We start from the raw sequence: 22,626 nt of genomic DNA, 5'->3' as shown, positions 1-22,626 counted from the left end.
CATGTGCCATTATCAATGACAGTTGTGACTGACCTCAACATACAGGCCACAGAATCCTTTCTACTATTGGGGAGCATCTCAGACACCAATCGCATTGCACACACCATTACATGAAAAAGAGAAACCCACATATAATTATACAAAGAGTTACATAAACATTAGCGTATATTAGCTACAGCTATGAAATCTTATTACAAACTTGCCTTTTCCCGCTAAGGTAACAAGGTGTAGAGCTGAATGAACACAGCAGGCCAAGCAGCATCAGAGGAGCAGGTAGGCTGACGTTTCTTCAGACAGTTTTAATCCACTCTGTCTGGATGGCAATGGATCATTTTTAAAACAAAACAGAAGTTATGCTGCATTCCTCCTTTATTTTCACCAACTGTTATCTTTACTGGACATTTTTCAGACAGAGGTCTCATTCATGGATGCAACTAGGGTTGCTTTGACTTCGTTAGTTCTCCATTAGATCTCCAATAGCACACTACACTCAGTATAACCTGACAGGGAAGAATTAGAATCTTTCTAAGAGAGAAATTTCCTAGTGGGGCCAAAAAACTTGCTCCTCTGAGCTCTGTGCAGAAAGTTCCTTAGGCTCCAAGCTTTTCACCGATGAAAAGCTTGATTTCCCCAAATCTCAACCACTACTAAGCAACCTAATATGGTGCTGGAAAATCAGCTTATTCTCTGTTGTCTGCTTGAATGGTCAAGCCCTGATGTTTTAGGTGAATTTAGTGTTAGCTTTTAGGCAAGTAAAACACACTTTTTCAGGTATTTCAATGATGTATTAAGACATAAGACCATATGAAATAGGAACAGAATAGGCCGTTAGGCCCCTCAAGGCTGCTATGCGATTCAATTAGATCATAGCTGATCCGATATTCTTCACATCCACCTTCCTGCCCTTTCCCTGAAAGTCTTGATTCCTCTACTGATCAAGTATTTATCTATCTCAGCCTTAATTATACACAAGAATTCTGCCCCCACAACTCTCTCAGTGTGAAGAAGCTCCAAAGACTCTCAACGTTCTGAGAGAAAATTTTTAAATTGCCACCCCTTTATTCTAAGACTATGTTCTCTGGTCCTAGACTCTCTCCTAAGGGGAACGTTCATTCAGCATTTACTCTGTCAATCTTTATTTCAAGCAGATCACTTTTCATTTTTCCGACCTCCAGTTTAAAGCTTTTGTTTTGTCTTTCCTCATAGTTAATCAGTCCATACTGGGGATCATTCTAGTGAACACTGTCAGAACTACCTCAAATAATAGTTTTCCTTAAATAAATGTAATAAAACTGTTCACAGTGCTTCAGACATCCCTCTTGCAACTTGACTTTCCAACTATTTTGCATCACGTGCCAATTTGGCTACAACGCATTGGCTTCCTCCCTCCAAGACATTAATATATATTGTAAACAATTGCATCCTCTGCACTGATCCCTGTAGAACCCCACTTTTTACAGGTTATCAATCTGAGAAAAAAACCCATACCCGAATTCACTGTTTCCCGCCCATGAGCCAATTCTTATCCATGGGAATATACTACCTCCAAAAAATTTGCTCTTATCTTATGGCTTAATCTTTGCGAGGTAACTTGTCGAAAGTCTTCTGGAAGCGCACATAAAATACATTTACTGATTCGCCCTCTATCCACTGTGGTTAAGACTTTCTCAAAAATCTAACAAATTACTCAGACATGATTCTCTTTCATGAAGCCATGCTTGACTAACTATGATTTTCATGGATCAGCAAGATCCAATTTTGCACAGCTTTTGAAGGAGCAGCTCAGCTCAACCTATAACTTCTGGATTTATGCATTAAACCATGCATGCGTTGACACCGGATGTTATTGTCTGACTTAAATATTAATAAGGATAAGAACTGTTAGAGTCAACATTATTTTACTGCAACAACTGGCCTAATCTGCCAAACATTTTTAAAGTTCATATATCAGAACTTCCTTTGAAATACTTTTAAACTCATGTCAAATTTTTAAGAGAGTATCTTCACTCTACTTTAGGTTCTTTCTTTTCATTTTGATCTATGGCTATAAATCTGTTAGCTCAATTTGTCTGCAAGCATGAGAAGGTCATTCACTCCATCAGTAAATCACTATCAACAAGTGCACAAGTGATAGATCTGTGAGCATTTTTTTCTTCTGCATTCTTTTATGAGATGTAGGTGTCACTGACCAGGCCAACATTTTTTACCCATTCCTAGGTTTATGTGTAACGATCTGTACAACTGCAAAGGTTTTCACAAGCCTTAAATTTAAAAGTAGTAAAACAACCAGAACAATTATTTTGCAACTATTAAGGGCAAAATGTAGATTTCACCACCGACGGAGCAAATCAAATGATAAGCAAACAAACCTTCTTCAGAATGCTCATAGAGATCTCAATATATGGTGTCTCATGAAGTAGTAATGAATTATATGTAAGTTGAATCAGCAGACTTGAGCGCCATTTACTTCACTGCTTTTTCGATGATGTTGACTGGTGATATGTCTTATTGAGGCTGGCCTTTGAAGAACCATTTCAACATAATGACTGCAGCTTTTAAAAAATCGCAGTTAATCACAGACCAGAAGTGCAATGCATCTAACTTTCCAGGTTTTAGACAACCAACAAATGTTAGTACACAGTCCAAAGAACTGCCTACATTTGGAACCTTTTTGATGGAAATCTTGTTGCTTGTTGTAATGTTGTTCAATCATATTGTTCACCATTTACAAACTTTAGTAGAAATTTAAGTCTAAACTGATAAAATAACATGTTCATATTTTTTAAATTGCATATCAAAGGGAAAAAGCCATTAGTCTTTAGTTTAATATTGATGATTTTAAGCAAAGCTCCTAAAAATCAAATAATAAGCTTGGATCTGGGACAAAGAAAAATTTGAAATTGGATGAAATCCTATCTTCCGTGGTTGGTTTTGCCAAAATTAAGATATTTTCCTTTGAAATTGGATTTCCATTGACTGAATGTCCTGCCAGTAGAAGCTAAATTAGGAAAGGTGGGCACATGATAAAACTTAACCTTGGCAAGATGTAGTTTCAGGCTCCACAGTTCTTTTCCAGTGGAAATTATTATAGATATATTAACTTTGTTGTCCATGAAAAACATATGCCTCATTTCTTTTATGTTCAACACTTCGGGCAGCCAGTCCAGACAGATTAAAGGGATACCAGCAGTAAAATTCTGTTTGGAGAAGAATGCCAGAGGGCAGTGCAGAGACAGAAAGTGAAGGGTAACTGTAGGCAGAAGGGTGGTAGTGGCCCTGTCAACTCCTGATTCAATGTAGGTCACTGATGGCTGAGAATAGAAAGTCACAAACGACAACAGCTTTCAGAGAGTCACTCACAACAATGATGCAACATAAATGGCACAGCATTGTGCTTTGGATCATGCTGAGAGATTCAGCTTTAGGTGATAAGATGAAACATCCCCATCTACAAAAGAAAGCATTGATAGTAGAAGTGCTCAATACCCACAGAGGCATGCATAGAACCTGATTGGAAAGAGGGAATGGTGTTCTTCAACAAAGGTTAGCGAGGAAGCAGACTCCCAATGTGATAATCCAACTAATGGACAGGGTGCATGTAGCTTCCATGGGAAATATCCATCAGGAATGGGGATGAATGGATTTATATGCCAACGAGTCAACAGAAGGCCTGGCATACAACAAGACTCGGGGAGTGCTCAGGTTTGGAAGCTGGGCCATTGATAATGAGTTTCTACTAAATGGGTTGATCCAATTAATATGGAACTCATCATTTTGTCATTGTCTTTGCAGGACAAGAGGGTACATATGGCTTTGAGAGGATGATGGTATGTGATGGAGCATCAAACTTGACAATGGTAATGAAATGGAGCAGGACATATTAGATCTCATCAGTTATTGAGGAGGCTGTTTTTTTGTTTTTGGCAGATGAGAGACCAGAGTTAATGTTGAGGGTTGTGAGTTTCATATCCACTTTGTTCCAGCCATGGACAAAATCCCATCAGGAATTGAGATAGCTGTGAGTGGTGCACTGAGTAAAAATCACCAAACCTGTGTCTTATGTATCATGTTTGTCTGAAATAAACCTCCATTTATTCTGTCTCTATTCATTTTTAAGCTGTTGAGTATTAATTCTGAAGCAGGTCCCTCAATGGCCCAAACAGAGATTGACATTGATGGAGCATTACTAACCTCGAAGGAAAAGGAGGGGACCTCAGAGGCTGCATCATCCTATCTTTATTCTGTGCCACCAGCAAAGCCTCAGAAGCTCACTCTATAGTGTGTTTGTGCAACAGCATGTAACAGCTGTCAAAAATACACAACTCAGTACATTCTGTAAGGCACCACCTTGGTGATCAAGGCGCTGTCATTCAGGCTTGAGTAGAGATATGATTCTCCCTCCCCCATACCTGAGACAATGGATACCTGATCAACAGTATGATTCATTAAATTACAGGTTACCTTTGTCTCAGATGGGTTGGAACTTGGAACTACGATGTTGTGGCCATTACAGAAACTTGGGTAACTCAAGGAGAGGAATGATCGCTGGAAGTTCTGGGACTTAGATGCTTTAAAAAAAGTAGGGAGAGGGAGTGACATTGCTAGTCAGGGCGAGTATAGCAGCTACTGAAAGGCAGTTCAAGAATGATACGTCCGCAGAGTCAGTTTGGGTTAAGGTCAGGAACAAGGAAGTAGCAGTCACTTGGTTAGGTTTTTTTTACAGACCCCCTAATAGTTGCAGAGAAGTAGAGGAGCAGATAGGGAGGCAGATGCTGGAAAGGTACAGAAGTCCCAGGGTTGCAGTAATGGGTGACTTCAACTTTCCAAATATTGATTGGAAACATTTTTGTTGTAATAGTTTAGATGGAGCTGATTTTTCCCAGTGTTTTCAGGAAGGATTCCTGATGCAGTATGTAGATAGGCCAACATGAGGAGATGCCACTTTGGATTTGGTGCTTGGCAACGAACTGGGCCAAGTGTTAGACCTGTTGGTAGGAAAGCATTTTGGCGGTAGCGATCATAACTGTTTCTTTCACGTTAGTCATGAAAAAAGATAGGTGCATACAGCAGGATAAGGCCTATATTTGGGGGAAGGGTAATTACAATTCTGTTAGACAAGAACTGTGTAACATAAATTAGGAACAGATACGGTCAGGGAAGAGCACTATTGAAATGTGGAGATTGTCTGAGGAATGGATACTGCATGTGCTCAATATGTTTGTCCCTAGTAGGCAGGGAAGATGTGGTCGAGTGAGGGAGCCTTGGTTCTCAAGAGAGGTCGAACGACTGGTTAAGAGGAAGAAGGAGGCTTATGTAAAGTTTAGGAAAAGAGGAATGGAAAAGGCTCCAGAGGGATACAAGTTATCCAGGAAGAGGCTGAAGAAAGGGCTTAAGAGGGGGCATGAGAAAACCTTGGCGGATAGGATCAAGGAAAACACCAAGGCTTTTTACATGTATGTGCAGAACAAGAGAATGACCAGAGAAAGGGTAGGGTCAATCAAGGATTGTAAAGGGAATTTGTGCATGGGGCCTAAAGATATGAGAGGTCCTTAATGGATACTTTTCTTCGGTATTCACAACTCAGAGGGACCTAGTTGTAGAGGAGGACAGTGTGAAACAGACAGGTAGGCTAGAGGAGGTGATCTTAGTAAAGGAGATGTGCTAGGAATTCTGAAGAAGTTGAAGATAAATAAGTCCCCCGGGCCTGATGGGATTTATCCAAGGATTCTATAAGAAGTGAAGGACGAGATCGCAGGACATTTGGCAATGATCTTTTTGTCCTCACTGTCCACGGGTATAGTGCCGGGAGATTGGAAAGAGACAAACATCATTCCCTTGTTCAAAAAAGGGATCAGGGATAGCCCCAGGAATTACAGGCCAGTCAGTCTTACGTCAGTGGTAGACAAATTATTGGAAAGGGCTGAGAGATAGGATTTATGATCACTTGGAAAGGCACAGTTTGATTCGTGATAATGAGCATGGATTTATGAGGGGTATATCATGCCTCACAAACCTTATTGAATTCTTTGAAGAGGTGACCAAACATGTGGATGAAGATGGAGCAGTGGATGCAGTATACATGGATTTAAGTAAGGCATTTGCTAAGGTTCCCCATGGTAGGCTCATGCAGAAGGTAAGGAGGCATAGGATAGAGGAAATGTGACAGATTGGATTCAGAATTCACTGACCCTTAGAAGACAAAGAGTGGTAGTGGACGGAAAATCTTCAACATGGTGCTCAGTTACAAGTGGTGTACCACAAGGATCTGTTCTGGGTCCTCTTCTTTTTGTGATTTTTATAAATGACTTAGATGAAGGAGTGACAGTACAAAGGTGGGTCACATTGTGGACAGTGCGGAAGGCTGTTCTAGGTTACAGAGGGATATTGATAGAATGCAGAGCTGGGCTGAGAAGTGTCAGATGGAGTTTAACCCAGAAAAGTGTGAGGTGATTCATTTTGGAAGGACAAACTTGAAAGCAGAATATAGGGTTAACGGAAGGGTTCTTGGTGGTGTGGAGGAGCAGAGGGATCTTGGGGTTCATGTTCACAGTTCCCTGAAAGCTGCCACCCTGGTGGATAGAGTTGTTCAGAAGGCATATGGTGTGTTAGCCTTCATTAATATAGAGGGATTGAGTTCAAGAACCATGAAGTTATGCTCCAGCTATACAAAAGCCTGGTTCAGCCACATCTAGAGTGTTGAGTCCAGTTCTAGTTGCCTCATTACAAGAAAGATGTAGAAGCATTGGAAGAGGTGCAGGATGTTGCCTGGAATGGAGGGAAGATCTTACCAGGAAAGGTTGAGAGAGCTACGGCTCTTCTCTTCAGAGCAACGAAGGATGAGAGATGACTTGTTAGAGGTCTACAAATTGATCAGAGGTACAGATAGAGTAGACAGCCAGAGGCATTTTCCTAGAGTGGAGGTAGGTTTTACAAGGGGACATAGTTTTAAAGTGAAAGGAGTAGATATCAGGGAGACGTCAGAGGTAGGTTCTTTACTCAGAGAGTGGTCAGGGTGTGGAATGCATTGTTGGAGAGGGTAGTGGAGTCAGCCTTATTAGGGGCATTTATGCAGCTATTAGATAGGCAAATGGGTGATAGGATAAGGTAGCAGCGGAGATTAGATAGACCTTAAGTTTAGGGTAAAATTTCGGCTCAACATCATGGGCCGAAGGACCTGTACTGTGCTGTACTGTTCAATGTTCTATGTTCTATAAATCATTAATTTCAACAGAGACACAAATTAGCTACACAGATGCTGGTATACCATCACCAAGTCACCCTTTATTTACATGTGGACAGTACATGGGCTCTGACCAGCCAGCTTAGAGCCAGTCCCAAGAATAAGGATATCCTTTGAATTTCCTGTTTACGTCTGTCATCCACAGCTCCTTGATTGGCCCAGGTTAACAGGCCCAATCAAGGGTCTTTTAACCAATGAAATCCACCTGGCTCTTGGTCCCATCACTACAGACAAGAACAGACAGAGTACCTTGCACTGTGTGTGGAAATAAGCATCTTGATTACAGTGCAAACACAGTCGTTTTTATTTATTCACAAGATGTGGACATCACTGGCTGAGCCAGCCTTTATTGTGCAACCTTAATTGCCTTGAGACAATGCTGGTGAGCTGCCTTCTTTAAATACTGCAGTACATTTGGTGGACATATGTTGTAGTTAGGTAGGGAGTTCCAGGATTTCACACAAAAAAACAGCAAGGAATGGCGATATATTGTATCCTAAGATTTTAAAGGAAATAACTACAGAGATAATGCAAAAACTGGCCATAATCTTTCAAGAATCCTCAGGTTCTGGAAAAATCTTAGAGATTGGAAAACTGCTAAGCTTAATACCCTATTCAAATAAGAAGGAATACAAAACAAAGGCCAACTATAAATCAGCTAGTTTAACAACAGTCACGGAGAAAATATTATTAGAGAAGTATTACAGAAAATGTAATACTAACACATTTATAAATTCATAATAAAATCAGAGTCTGCATGGCTTAATCATCAGATTTCATCCTGGCAATTTTAGCAAAAATCTTTGGGGACATTACAAGCTATATAGACTAAAGGGTGCCAATAGATGTAATATATTAATATTTCTAAAAGAGGATTGATGAGGTACTGCTCATAAGATTCTTTCATAAGGTAAGTGTCCGCCATGTTGATCGTAGGATATTAGAAAGGCTAAAAGATTGGCTAACGATTAAAAGATACAGAGTTGTAATAAAAGAGTCATTTTCAGTTTGACAAACTGTAACTAGTCACAGGGATGCCACAGGGATCTGTGCTGGAGTAGCAATTATTTATAGTATATATATTGAAGACTTGGACGAGGGAAGTTAATGTACTATTACCATGTTTGCAGGTAATACAGAAATATGTGAGAAGGCAAGTAGTGAGGATGATGCAAAGAGTTTACAGTGGGACATTAACAGGTTAAGAAAGTGGACAACAACTTGGCAGATGGAATACAATATGGGAAAATACGAAGTTGTGTACTTTGCCATGAAGAATACAGGAACCGAATATTATTTAAATGAAGCAAGAGTGCTGAAAGCAGCAGTACAGGGAGATTGGGCAGGGGATGGGTCCTAGTGCAAGAATGACAAGAATTTAAGTTTAAGTGCGGAATTCAGAAAGGCAAATAGACTGTTGGCCTTTCTTTCAAAGGGAATGGACTATAATTAATAAGGAAGTCTTGTTAAAATTACACAACTATTGAACGACAGCTGAGGTACTGTGATTGGTTTTGGTTCCTTTTTCTAAAGAAAGATATATTGGTACTGGAGGCAGTCCAGAGTAGGTTCACTCAGTTAATTCCATGTTTCATGAGATTTTCCTATGAGGAAAGTTGAATAGTTTTCACTTATTAGAGTTTAGAAGAATGACAGGAGAGCTTATTGAAACATTTAAGAGTCTTGAGGGTTTGACAGGGTAACTATGGTAAAGTCATTTCCCTTCTGGGAGAGTCTATGACATGAGGACTTAATGTCAAAATATGGGACAATCCATTAAGGGTCTTAGAAAGAGCCGCTCCCCCCCCGCCACCCCCACCATTTCTATGCCAACCAGCAAATACCAACCTACAATAATCCCATTTATTTGCACTTAATCCATAGCCTCGCACCATTTTAAGTGCTCATTTAGCTGCTTGTTAAATGTTGTGAGAGTACCTGCCTGCACCACCCACTCAATCAGTATATTCCATATTTCTACCAACCTCTGGCTAAAAGAAAACATATCTCCTCTAACCCACTTAGACCCATTTGCCACAGGGAAAATATTCTCATTTTGTGCTCTGTCTATGCTTTTCGTAATGTTGTATATCTCAGTCAGGCACCTGCCCTCGTTCCCAATCCCCTTTGCTCCAAGAAAAATAAACCCAGTGTATCCAGCCTTTTTTAATAACTGGGATTTTTCATCCTGTTGAATCTCTTCTGTACCAGCTCCAATGCAACATCATCCTTCTAATGGTGTGGTGACTACAACTGCACACAATATTCCATCGGTGGCCTCACCAATACTTCATGAAGTTGTAACAAGACATCTTCACTCCTATATTCTACGCTCTGCCTAATGAAAGCAAACATTCTAAATTCCTTCTTTATCACTCTGTCAACTTTGTGTTGACACCTTCAGTGAACCATAAACTTGTAAACCTTGTTCCCTTTGTTCCTTAGTACTCCCGAAAGACCTATTTTGACTGCATATATCCTTCCCTTATTGGACCTTCCCTTATTTAAGACAGGGATGATGATGAGGAATTTTTTCTCCTTGGGGTACTGCATCTGTAGAATTCTTTACCTCAGAGGGCTTTTGAAAGAGGATTATTAAATATATTCAAGGTTGAGCTTTAGTCAGTAATACAGGCAAGTGGAGCTGGGGTTTACCAGATCAGTCATGATCTTACTGAATGGTGGAGTAGACTCAATTGGGCTTATAGTCTCACAGTTTCAGGTCAGGATGGTGAGTGGCTTGGAGGGGAACTTGCAACTAGTGGTGCTCCCATGTACCTGCTGCCCTAGATTATAGCAGTTATGTGTCTGTAAGATCTTGTCAAAGGAAGCTTGGTGAATTGCTGCAGTACAACTCATAAAGAGTGCACACTACTGCTAATGAGCATTAGTTGTGAAGGTAGTCATTGTTTACCGATATGGTGCTAATCAAGCTGACTGTTTTGGCCTGAATAGTGTCTAGCTTCTTGTGCCTTGTGGATAGTGGACAGGCTTTGGAGACTCGGGAGGTTGAATTACTCGCTGCATTACTTTTAGCCGCAGAACTTTTATTGTAACAATTATATTTATGTAGCTAGACCACTTCAGTTTCCACTCAATGGTAACCCCCATGACATTAATAGAAAGGTATTCAGTGATGGTACAGTCAGAAGGAGATAACTAGACTTTTTCTTCTTGGATGTAGTCATTGACAGGCACTTGTGTAGAGTAGATGTTACTTGTCACATATTAGCCTAAGCCTGCATTTTGTTCAGATCTAGGTCAATTCCTTTTTGGTGGATTACCACAGTGTCACAATTACATCTAATGAGTAGACCCTGCTCCACAGGTAGGACCGACACAGAAATGGTGAAGGTCTGCAGTATCACCTTTAAGGTACTATTCTGTAAGAATGATTATGTCAAATTCTTGTTACACAGCAGTAGATGTTAGTAAGGAGGAGAATTCAGAAGCAACAGTTGCTGAACACAGTTTGCTTAGATCTGCTAGGCCAGTGACAATATTACTGCATTGTTGCCTCTCTAATGCAGTTACAGGTCATGTGTTTGGTGATCCAGTTAACAAAAAGCCCTGCTGGTACACAAGTGTCTTCTGACTATAAGTGTTGAAGAAATCATCCTTTTCATCTTAAGAAAACATGCAAAATCTCCAGAATCTTATTGTCTCAGCCTGGCTCTGAGCACTATTAGTGAATGATTTGAGAGTTCCCATTCTTCAGACCAAGATGTCCATCCATCATTTGATACAGTGGTAAGCATGAGATTATGAGATGCTGACACTTGAAAGGATTCCGGGGCATAAAGATTTAAAGGCATCATTAATTGTATTGCCACAAGCATTGAATAATCAGCCACATTGTTGGAATTCACCTTCCCAAGAATCATGTTAGATGAAAGGCACTGCCTTCGTTGAGAGATATATAATGCAATACTGGCATTCTATCACTTGAAAGTAAGTGGAGTACAGCTTCTCCAACTTTCTACAGTGTAGTTAGTGTCTTCTCCTTGGATGTACTTACCCATGGCCACCTTGCTCATCTTCTTCCCCTTCATGATGCTAGCAAGTTGGTTGGCTCTGCCCCTCCTCTCTATCCTTCTTCCCTCCTCCTTACATTCCTCTGGAATGAGCTATTGCTAAGTTACCTTAGCCTTATTTGCAGCAGAATTCCCCCTCTTGATGCTAACCTCCATTTCCAAGTGAATTCCTCATATACTCTAATCTATCACCCTCTACATCAACCTGCACCAATTACTACTTACCTATGCCATCCATGTTACCATTGTTAAATCTCATGGACAATGATGAATACTATAGGGAACTGGCAAGCCAATTGTCACAACTAGATAATTGGCCTAGGACAGAAGGCAAGTGGACTTCTAATCTTTGGGCCTCTCACTGTCCTGTAATATTAGAATCTGGGGTGGCCACCAACAATTATTATGGGACATATCTGGAGCAGCACTAAAATAAGATCCTGAGGGTTTTGAAAACATTACAATGTCCTCAGGACTTGTTACAATGCTGCTGATAAAATTCAACTTGTTTCTATTCCTGCTAAGAAATATGGTCTATTTTTGTCTAATGCATCATCACCAAGAATTCCAAAGCGGCTACATATAAATAAAAACCAAAAGAACTGCAGATGCTATAAATCAAGAATAAAAACAAAGCTGCTGGAAAAGCTCAGCAGATCTGTCAGCATCTGTGAAGGAGAAAACAGATTTAACATTTCAGATCCGGTGACCCTTCCTCAGAACTCTTCCTCAATTCTGAGGAAGTGTCACTGGACCTGAAATGTTAACTCTGTTTTCTGCTTCACAGATGCTGACAAACCTGCTGAGCTTTTCCAGCAGCTTTGTTTTGTTTTGTTTTCAGTCTACATATAAGGTTTTTTGAGGTCAAAGAGCTGTGTCCTGTATAATTGCTGTAAGATTAATTTATGCTTTGAACTTCCATGATGACATTGAACGATGAAAATTGTCTTCACGGAAAAGTAGAAATGTATTTACTCCTACTGTGCTCTACTGCAGTGTTGAAATGGAACATAGAGAATGACTTTCCATACATATTTTCACAGTTGGGGAAAATAGTCCTTTCTATTTGTTTTCTGTGACATTGGGTTTGATCAGATGACTGGCTACTTGTAACAGCATGTGAAGCCTCATAGCTTGGTGTGGGCAACAATGTCAAGATTTCAGCTACAGTGCATGAATGGAAAACACAATCTTCTTATTCAAGTGTATGAACATTATAAGATCAGTCAGGAGTAGACCATTTAGCACCTTAAGCCTGCTCTAACATTATTTATGTCATGCTCATTCTGCACACTGATTCCCAACATGTAATCTCTATACCTCATTGTTTCATATCTGTCAACATCAGTTTGAAAACTCCACTTGATCTAACCTCTTCTGTTAGGGACAGAGTTTCCAACTGCCAAAACTTTTTGCAACCTGCTGTCGTCATTTAATTCATTAATAATAGTATTACAGTGAATCACCAATGTACAGAGGAACAATTAACTGTTATGATCTTGTGAAACCCCCTGTGAATGTTTGGAAACACCCTGTTAATGAATACAGTGGTGATATTCTCTAGCTCTGGTATGGTGGTGAAAATGATGCACCATACCAAAAGACCATAAAACATAGGAGCAGAAGTAGGCCAATAATCCCAACAAAGTCTCTTCCATCATTCAGAGATGGCTAATCTGATAATCCCTCTTGTATATGATAGTTTGTATATTTTATATACTAGATTACAGTATGTTGAGACAGTATCCCTTTAAGGGGTGAGTCCTGTGAGCACTGGTGATTCACACTGGTTAGTCATTAGCCAGGTTCAAGGGCTTTTTCAGACTGGTATTGAGCTTGTACTGAGTGCACAACAATCGAATAAACCCTTTGTGTTGTGTTGCAATAAACGACAAGTTTGTATGTTTTTTAGTTCTGACTGCAGCTGTGTAACGGCCCACAATGAAATAACAGATGATGAGGGAGACGTGGCCAGAGTGAGAGACAGAGAAAAAGAAATAGGATTCTATTTTTATCACTCACCAGCACACCCTGATATCGAATCAACATAAAAGGAAGTGAAATTGATTTCAGACCTTGTGGTAGCCTTTTAAGAAGAAGGCTATCAGCGTAAGAAAGTCACAATATTATACTGATTAGGTCAGGTTTGATGTATGAGGTTTTCTCGACCACATTAAATTGCAGGCCACATTTATTGTATGTGGAGTTGAAGAGAATGAGAGCAGATTGCAGATCTAGTTCAAAATGTACGTTGATTGTGAAAATATCCACAAGCTGTTGGTTATGTTTACTTATGATGATCAGTCTAGTTTTGCAATGGAAGTCGCTGAGATTAAAGAGTTTTCCATGTTGATAATGATCTTTGAAGAAATGAGTAACCTCTGTCAAATGGGCTCTAACTAGTGTGGGGGCTATCACACAGCTTTGCTTGAGTATGAATTATATTTCAGCAGTTGCAGCCATATCATCATGAAGCAAGGCTTGAGATGAAGTTTGCTGAATATCCAAATCTTTGGAGCACAATCTGCAGACCCTAATAATTTATTGAGTCAAATGCTTTGGGAAGGACATTGGAGTGTAATGAAGAGTTTCTCCACATTTTCCTTGGCACCAAACACCAAATCTAGAAGACACATAGCCACAGTTTGATCAAATATCCTCGTTTACAGGGAACGTGTCCCTCAATAGCTTGCAGAGCTTAATTTATCACAATTCTTCCATTTGTGAAGTCCAGGGATTTCTTTTCCCTTCTTTATTTCTGGGATGAGTACGTGGAACGTTGACATAAATGAAAGTCCACCACCTTCAAAGATGGCATAATGTGTAGAGGGCATACATTGGTTTTCATCCAGTTTGATTGCTTACTGCATCTTTTCCATTGAAGTAAGTTCACCAATGAATTCTATTACAGTGCTCTGGAGAATATCAGCTGACTATGTGGGTTGGTTGAGTAACTGTTCAGAATACTTTTTACCTCACATTGACAGATGGTATTTACAGGCTTAAGGAAAATCGCCCTCTCCTGTAAATGAAGGAGAATTCGTCCTTTTGGTTTTGGTCTATAGGTGGCACCATTGGCTTCAAAAAACTTTTCATGTTGTGTTTCTTGGACTTTCTGTCTTCGCCACTCATCCTTTACCTTACACTGATTTTTCTTTGGACATGAGCCTTGTACTGTTAGCATGTAGCCTTCTTAACTTGTGGCCTTGGAGGATTCTAACAGGCAATGAAAGAAGTTTATTTTTGTACCAAACGGTTACACATTCTCACGTAATTTTAGTGAACCAGCCTTGATGATGATGATGTTCAAACCAAATAGATTGAGCACATGTCTCTTGTATAGGTGACTTTATTTGATTCCAATGTTGCAGATGTGAGATGAAGAAATTCCAGATTTCTAATGAGCTGTGTTTGGAATTCCTCTCATTGCAGGACAGAGACATTGACCCTCATTTCCTGGGACTCCTGAGCCTTGTGATATCTTTATGCGAGAAACATTTTCATCATTGATCAGACAATCAATGATCTCGGAGGCACACATCAATCAAAATGCTCAAAACCATACATTTCCCTTTCAAAAGTAAATCTGAAAATATCTCAAGATAATAAAATGTGAGGCTGGATGAACACAGCAGGCCAAGCAGCATCTCAGGAGCACAAAAGCTGACGTTTCGGGCCTAGACCCTTCATCAGAGAGGGGGATGGGGAGAGGGAACTGGAATAAATAGGGAGAGAGGGGGAGGCGGACCGAAGATGGAGAGTAAAGAAGATAGGTGGAGAGAGTATAGGTGGGGAGGTAGGGAGGGGATAGGTCAGTCCAGGGAAGACGGACAGGTCAAGGAGGTGGGATCCCACCTCCTTGACCTGTCCGTCTTCCCTGGACTGACCTATCCCCTCCCTACCTCCCCACCTATACTCTCTCCACCTATCTTCTTTACTCTCCATCTTCGGTCCGCCTCCCCCTCTCTCCCTATTTATTCCAGCTCCCTCTCCCCATCCCCCTCTCTGATGAAGGGTCTAGGCCCAAAACGTCAGCTTTTGTGCTCCTGAGATGCTGCTTGGCCTGCTGTGTTCATCCAGCCTCACATTTTATTATCTTGGACTTCTCCAGCATCTGCAGTTCCCATTATCTCTGAAAATATCTCATCTTTTTTTCAATTAATATGAAGGCAGAAGTCAGGAGTCGAGCTAGTGTTATTTATACGCGACTATAGACAAAACCTGAAGCATTAAGCAAAAGCATTCTGAGTAGTTCGAAACAATTGACCTATACATTTTTCAAATTTTGGAGAAAGAGGGAAATGCGACAATAAAAACTATTATTCGAGCATACACCCAGATTACATTTCTTATGCCAAGCAAGGAAGTATTAGGGTAGTGGTAAAATCACAGGGCTAGTAATCCAGTGCTCCCATCTAGGGCAGTGGGGACATTGATTCAAACTCCATCATGGCATAGTGGTGAAATTTGAATTGAAAAAAATCTGCAATTAAGAAGCTACCTCATGTAATCATTGTCAAAAAAAATCTGCAAATGTCACTAATTCACTAATATCTCCAAGAGAAGAAAATCTGCTGGTCTGGCCTATATAGGATTCCAAACCCACAGCAATATGATTGACTCTTAACTGCCCTGTGAAATGACTGGGCAAGACAGTTCATAGACGGGCAGCAATGCCCACACCCCATGAAAGAATTAAAAACGTCTCTCTCTCTGTATCTATTTCACTGCAATTTCAAAGTGAAAGCATGAATAGAGATCTTATTTAATTCATTTTGTTTTTGACCATCATTGAGGGTGACAAGTCAGAGACAGAAATGTCACTCCTGACACAGTTGTTGAGATTTAAACAGGAGTAAAAATAATTAGATGTGCTGTCAAAACATTCGCTGCACTAATTTATCCTCTTAACTGTAGTGGCAAGTCATGTTTTGATACTTCCCATTTAAATTTGACATTTCAAGTAGTGTCTGTAACTTTAATTTGAAACAGTACATTGATTTTTTAGCATTTCAAAGGCAGAAACATCAAATTATTTGTTGCAGTTCAAACCCAGCCTTTAGGAGCTTTTGTTTTTGCTCGAGTTTACACACTGTTTTTGGCTCTGATCATTGTTCCAAGCTAATTATGCATATGGTACTCATGAAATATGGAGGGGGAGGAGGGTCATGAAGAAATTCTGGATGTCTGAAAAGTAAAGTATAGCTGCAGCAGGAGACTTCTAGTCCAAAATGAAATAAATCTGACATGAAAGGACCACCAGGATTTGGTGGAAAAGCAATGCTTTCGGAGACTCTGAATCATCAGGGAGTTAGGGTCAGAATTACACTACAAAATGGAAGAGTATTAACCTGAAATATTAACCCTGTTTTTCAAAGCAGATGTTGCCGGGTCTATACAGTTTTACCTGCAATTTCTGTTGGTATTTTAGAATTAAGTGCTCAAATCTACATGAAGATGCAACATGATTCCTACACCCCTATTTTTGGCACTGGGTTCAGCAATATTTCTGCCAGGCTCCAATACACATTCTGCAAACGCTTGTTGCTTGTGGCCTCTCTTTACAAGCTTGATCAAATCCAATTTGTTTTATAATCCATCATATTGAAGTAAATCCTTTTTTTTATTAACTTTGTGAAAAAAAATTGAAAACATCCTGAAATGGGACTGATGCATACCAACACAAACAGTTAAATGTTTTCCTCCCTTGGGCAATGGTGGGAACTGGGCAGAATGCTAGTTGTTTTTTTAAATGGTACAATTGTCAAACAATCCTTTGTGCTTCTGCACATAAGAATGTCCCATGCATGAATTACAGTGTGTTTTTGTTCTACAAATGTGTGTGATAAACTAACCCACACATTGAAGGCAAAAGCCAAATTATTCAGTAAGAATGCTTGGTTGTTTTTTTGTTCTGCCAATTTATGTGCCAACATTATTTGAGATAACCAGTAAGTCAAGCGATGGAATTACTAGGACAAAATCTGGGCAAGCTGTATAAAGGATAGGCAGTTTGATCTGCCACTAACCAGATCATGAGGTCAAAATCTGCAATGTATTTTTCTAGTAGACCACCAAGATCCCAACAGAATAAGTAGCTTTTGTCATGGGAAATTACTTTGATCTCCTATTGCTTTTCAAAGACATGACCGTCAAAGTCAAATGCATCCAAATAGGTAAAGTAATCCAACAGAGTTCCATTCAGCTTCCTATTTAATTCTGTTGACCATCAACATAGGAGTTGGGATGTCATGTTGAGGTTGTGCAGGATGTGGGTGAGGCCACTTCTGGACTACTGTGTGCAGTTCTGGTCGCCCTGTTGTAGGAAGGATATTATTAAATTGGAAGAGTTCAGAACAGGTTTATCAGGGTATTTCAGGAAATGAAGGGCTTGAGTTATAAGGAGAAGTTGGATAGGATAGGACCTATTTTCCCCACTGGGGCATTGGAGGTTGAGGGTTGGCCTTACAGAGGCTTATAAAATCATGAGAGGTATAGATAATGTGAATAAAAGCAAAGGTCTTTTCCCTAGGATGGGGGAGTTCAAAACAAGGGGGAACTTTTTAAGGTGAGAGGAGACAGTTTACAGAAGGATATGAGGATCAACTTTTTTACTCTGAAAGTGGTTCATTTGTGGAATAAACTGCAAGAGGAAGTGGTGGGATGCTGGTACCGTTACAACATTTAAAAGATATTTGGATAAGTACACAAATTGCAAGGGTTTGAAGTGATATGGGCCAAATGCAGGCCAGGACTAGTTTAGTTTGGGAACATGCTCAGCGTGAACGAGTTGGACTAAAGGGTTTGTTTCCACGCTGTATGACTCTGATTTTGTGGCTCTATCACTTTTTCTTTCAGAACTGTAAATCTAATAGCAAAGCATTTATGCCTGTCATGGAAAATCAGACATCTCAGAAAGAACACTTAAAGAATTTTAAGATTTAAGCATGTATAAAAGATCAGACAGATTGCACATCTCTGTATATAATCTAATGCAACATAAAGGGCAGTTTTGAAAAGCAACCCACCATCTTGATTATTTAGCTTGGTGCCAAGTCATTTTAAAATCTGCATCCAAATATGTGTTTTGTACAGGACCTGGAATTGAGATATCAATATTATGGGCAGGCTGGTGAATGCATTAACACAAATTCTAAAATTACCCAACTATGATTTAATTCTTGTACATACACAATGAGTTTCTTATTCCAGTAACAATTCAATCACATTTTGCAGGCAGTCACAGCTCCCTTTCCATGTTGTTGACTGCAGCATATCATTGGGAGTACAATGAATATCCTTGATTACTGTTGATCAGTTTCCTTGGGCATACATCTTTCTTCACAACATGATAAATGAGCTTTAAATGTTGCTATTTTGTGTATAATGAATAATCCATACTATATGCAACAAAAAGGCAAGTTTTGTTTTATTCAGCGACAATTAAAGATACTACCAAGCCATGAACTATGAAAATACGGTTTTCGAAAGCAATTTCAAGGCATCTGTTTCATATTGTTCTGATAGTTTTCTTAACTGCCCAAGCCATTTATTAATTTATCCAAGTGGCATTTTGCAAGATAATTCAAAATGAACTGTAAATTTCAATCAGTTGGAGAAGTACAACCTCACAAGTTTAAGATCTAATGATATTTCCTCAGCAACATCTCCTTGTTATTTTTGAAAAAAAAATGTGCAAATTGAGTGGTTTGGCTTCAGCCTGTGGAAAAAGCCTCAGAAACCTACCAGGGAGTTACTATTTTTCCCATTTGTCTACAGTCTAACAGCCTAGCCATTAGAGTGAGTCAGACTCAGATTTAGTTGTCCACCTGGTTCAGTTTAGTCTGGAAACATAATTTTCTCATTACGCTATTGTTCCTAAAGGCAAAAAGAAACTTATAACTAGGATAATAATAACGTTCTTATCTAGTTATTAGATCCTGAATTGTTTGATACTGCAATTTTAAATGTGCTGGTGGCTAGTTTTATAATTTAGTTTTCTCTCCACAATTCCCAGTTCAGTGGGTATTAGGTACCATGAATATATGAAAGGGACAAAAACACTTTCTTATTTCTTAACGAGGAATAATAAACAGAATGAAGCACCTTCTTTAAACACACTGATGGAAGAGTATCTAATTACTCTTGCAAAAGCTAAGTAGGAAAGCTGGCTGATGACCAAAAGCAGTGACGGTGAATAATGTTTTTAATTTTTGGCTATTTCTTGATACCTGAAAGCATACATGCCAGTTTGAAGGATGAGGTTAAGTGGAATTTGAGAAGTTGCATAAGATGAGAACATCATGTCATCTTGATTAATCTCAATAATGCCATTTACAATAGTTTCACCTTCTAAAGGGTAAGAAGGTACGGGAATACCTGCCCCCTGCTGGACTACTCCCTCTTCTTAAGTGCCACATTCCCCTCTAAATGAGAGGAGAGAAGTTTCAGTCAGCATGTTGCAATATGTTTTGATGACATAATGGATGAATAGTTGGGGGTACGCAGATGCTGCAAGGTGTGTATGAAAACTTTTTAACATAACTAATTGTGTGAGGGTGATGTAGAGCTTGAAATTGTTCGGATTGAGTTGTGATTGCAATGATTTTCAATTGGTTAGTGATGGGAGTATGACACATTGAACAGAATGAGGTGTTACTGTGGTGTCAGGTAGGAGACAGCTTCTGAATCTGCAACATTGACCTTGACCACCATTGTAAGGTCACTGAACTTTTTACAGCACAGTATCTGAGTCCTGAGGAGGCACATTGCTATATCTAACCACCCTGCTGGTCCATTGTATATATTCCATTTGTAATGGCTACCTTAAATTTCTTCCTACATTCCTTTAGAGCATCATGTCTTTCTCCTATGTACTTCCTCAGCTATTACTTTGTCAGTGAGTCTGCAAGCTCACTTCCTGTCCTACTCCTGTGCTTTCTTCCTTCTTAGAAATATTTCAGAGGCATTCCCATCATTTGGTGCAACTAGAGTCTACCTCACCTTTTAAGAGGAGCAGAGAAGACTTAAGTGGTGCAGGCTAGCAGTGCACTTAAACAGTGCCAATGATGCACAGGCTGTGCAGTCAGTCAGTGATGGGCTACACACTTCAGTCAGGGTGAAGAACGAGGTTTGTGTCCTTTCTCAAGTGGTTATGGGGTGATGACACTTTGAAATCCCTGAGGCTGCATACTCGTGTCTCCAATTTTTGACCCCATAGATCTTAACATAAGTCCACCAAGATCTCTAAGTGAAAAAGCAGACAGTTTTCACATCACGTGTAAGGTTGAAATACTTATAAATAATTTTTAAAATGTACTTACAGGTAAAAAATGAAAATACTCATGAGAAATATCAGTTTACAAATGAAAAATCATATACTAGTAACCTAGTCAGTAATTTTGCCTTCGAATAGAATGTGCTGTTCATTACAAAAAGTCCTTTAGCTTTAAGCCTTAAATCAAGTTACACAGTGTATGCCACTGAAACAGCAAATCTCAGCCGATTTGTCCACGCTTGTTGAGCCTTACTTACAATCCTCTTCATGTAACCCGATCTGTGTAGACTTCTATCTCTGTTTCTCTGACAGGATTATCTGCTTCGCCTTAAATGCAGCTAAGATATTCACCGCAGATGCTTCTGGTAGCACATCCCAAAGCCTACCTTGGTGAGATGAGTCATGTCACTTTATATGCAAGCATCACAGTCACATTATCCCGAGGGTAGAAAAGGGGGATTAAAAAGAACTCCTCAGCCATTTGTGATGCATTCACTGAAAAGTACCTGGTCCCAAAATTTCTGTGAGCTTTCCTGTTTATGCGCACAGCAGGATTTTCTTTGAGTTCATGCATGGCCTTGCTTTAATATTTCATCACTGAAATAGCATCTCCTTCCCTTTAGTGCTGTATTGAATTATTGGCCAGGATTATGTGTTCAAGTCCATAGTGTGGACTAAGCTTGCTATCACTGAGCCAAGGATTTGGCTTGATCATAACCAATAATTGAACATAATCAAAACAATGGGAAGAGGAAAGAATAAAATATCAAATGGAATGTAAGAAACATGAAAGCAATGAAACTTTTTTTTCTAAGAAGTGAGGAAAAATTGCTTTCAGGTCTTACTCTACATAAGGTAAAGTACATACAAAATAATATGGCGCATCAATGAAAATTTGAATTAAATTAACTAAATTAAACAATTTTCATATTGTATAAGACCATTTCATGCTCTTAGTGGCAGTTAATAATTCCAGGATCTTATTATAAAAATTTACAATGAAGGTATATTTGTCCAAATTTATTAGGGAAGGTTACGCACTTAGCAGACAACGTGCAGATTTGGCACAATCATGACACAAAATCCACTAGAGGGGAACATGTAGGACAATGTGTTGGTAACTTGCCTTAGGCGTTTTCGGTTATGGTTTGGATTCCAACATATCCCCATTATAATGTGAATATAAATTTCCCACTGTTAAGGCCATTGGTAAACCAAAGGGTTCTTTTGTAACGACAATGGCTGTATGGCCATATTTGATGAAATTTTAACTCCATATTCGTTATTTGAATTCAAAACTCACTGTCTCCGATAGCGCTATCTCTAACCATGTACCCTGAACTTTACCCTGGATTACTAGCCCATTGAATAAAACAAGCCCACCATCACTACTTCACGTCTACTCATACCGGTGTTGAAATCCATAAATCAGCAAAACTGAAGAGTTTGCATGCAGAAAAGGCCACTGCTGAAAATAATGCATGCCCAACAGACTTTGCCTAGGGACAAGAAGAAATTACTGAGAAAGAGTATTCATTCCATCTGGAAAGAAATCACATAAGTACCTGAATTGAAAATATATGTGGTGGAAAGAAAAAACTCCCATATGAAGGCAAGCTTTGTGCAGCGATCCCCAGGTTTATATCTGAATGATCCATTTCTTCAACTGTTGCCGCTTTTTGCACAGAAGTAATATTTCCCAAATCTCTTTGCTGCACATCATTATGGTGCAGGTTTCTGGATTGCCTGTCAGACTGCTATCATTAAGTGGTTTATTGCTTGAAAACTTAAACAGGGGAATATACATCCTGGAGAGGGCGTTAAAAATAAGCGTTTCAGAAACCCAATCTCACTCACCTCCAAATTCCATTTCCAGTCTTAAATGAGTTGGGAGGGCAGCAGGCAATTAACGTGTTCGATGGAGAGACATTCTTAATTGACTATTACAGTGAGGCAGCTTGTTTCCTATTTTTGGTTGATTTTAAATTTCATGTTGTCCTCATAGGCTTTACAGACCTTGGGAAACTTTGCAGTTGACAGGAGCTAAGAACAGATAGGAAAGAGCAGAAGTGTTT

Source organism: Stegostoma tigrinum, chromosome 3 (assembly GCF_030684315.1).
Source record: "Stegostoma tigrinum isolate sSteTig4 chromosome 3, sSteTig4.hap1, whole genome shotgun sequence".
Lineage (NCBI taxonomy): Eukaryota > Metazoa > Chordata > Chondrichthyes > Orectolobiformes > Stegostomatidae > Stegostoma > Stegostoma tigrinum.
Note: the sequence above shows the minus strand (reverse complement) of the source record.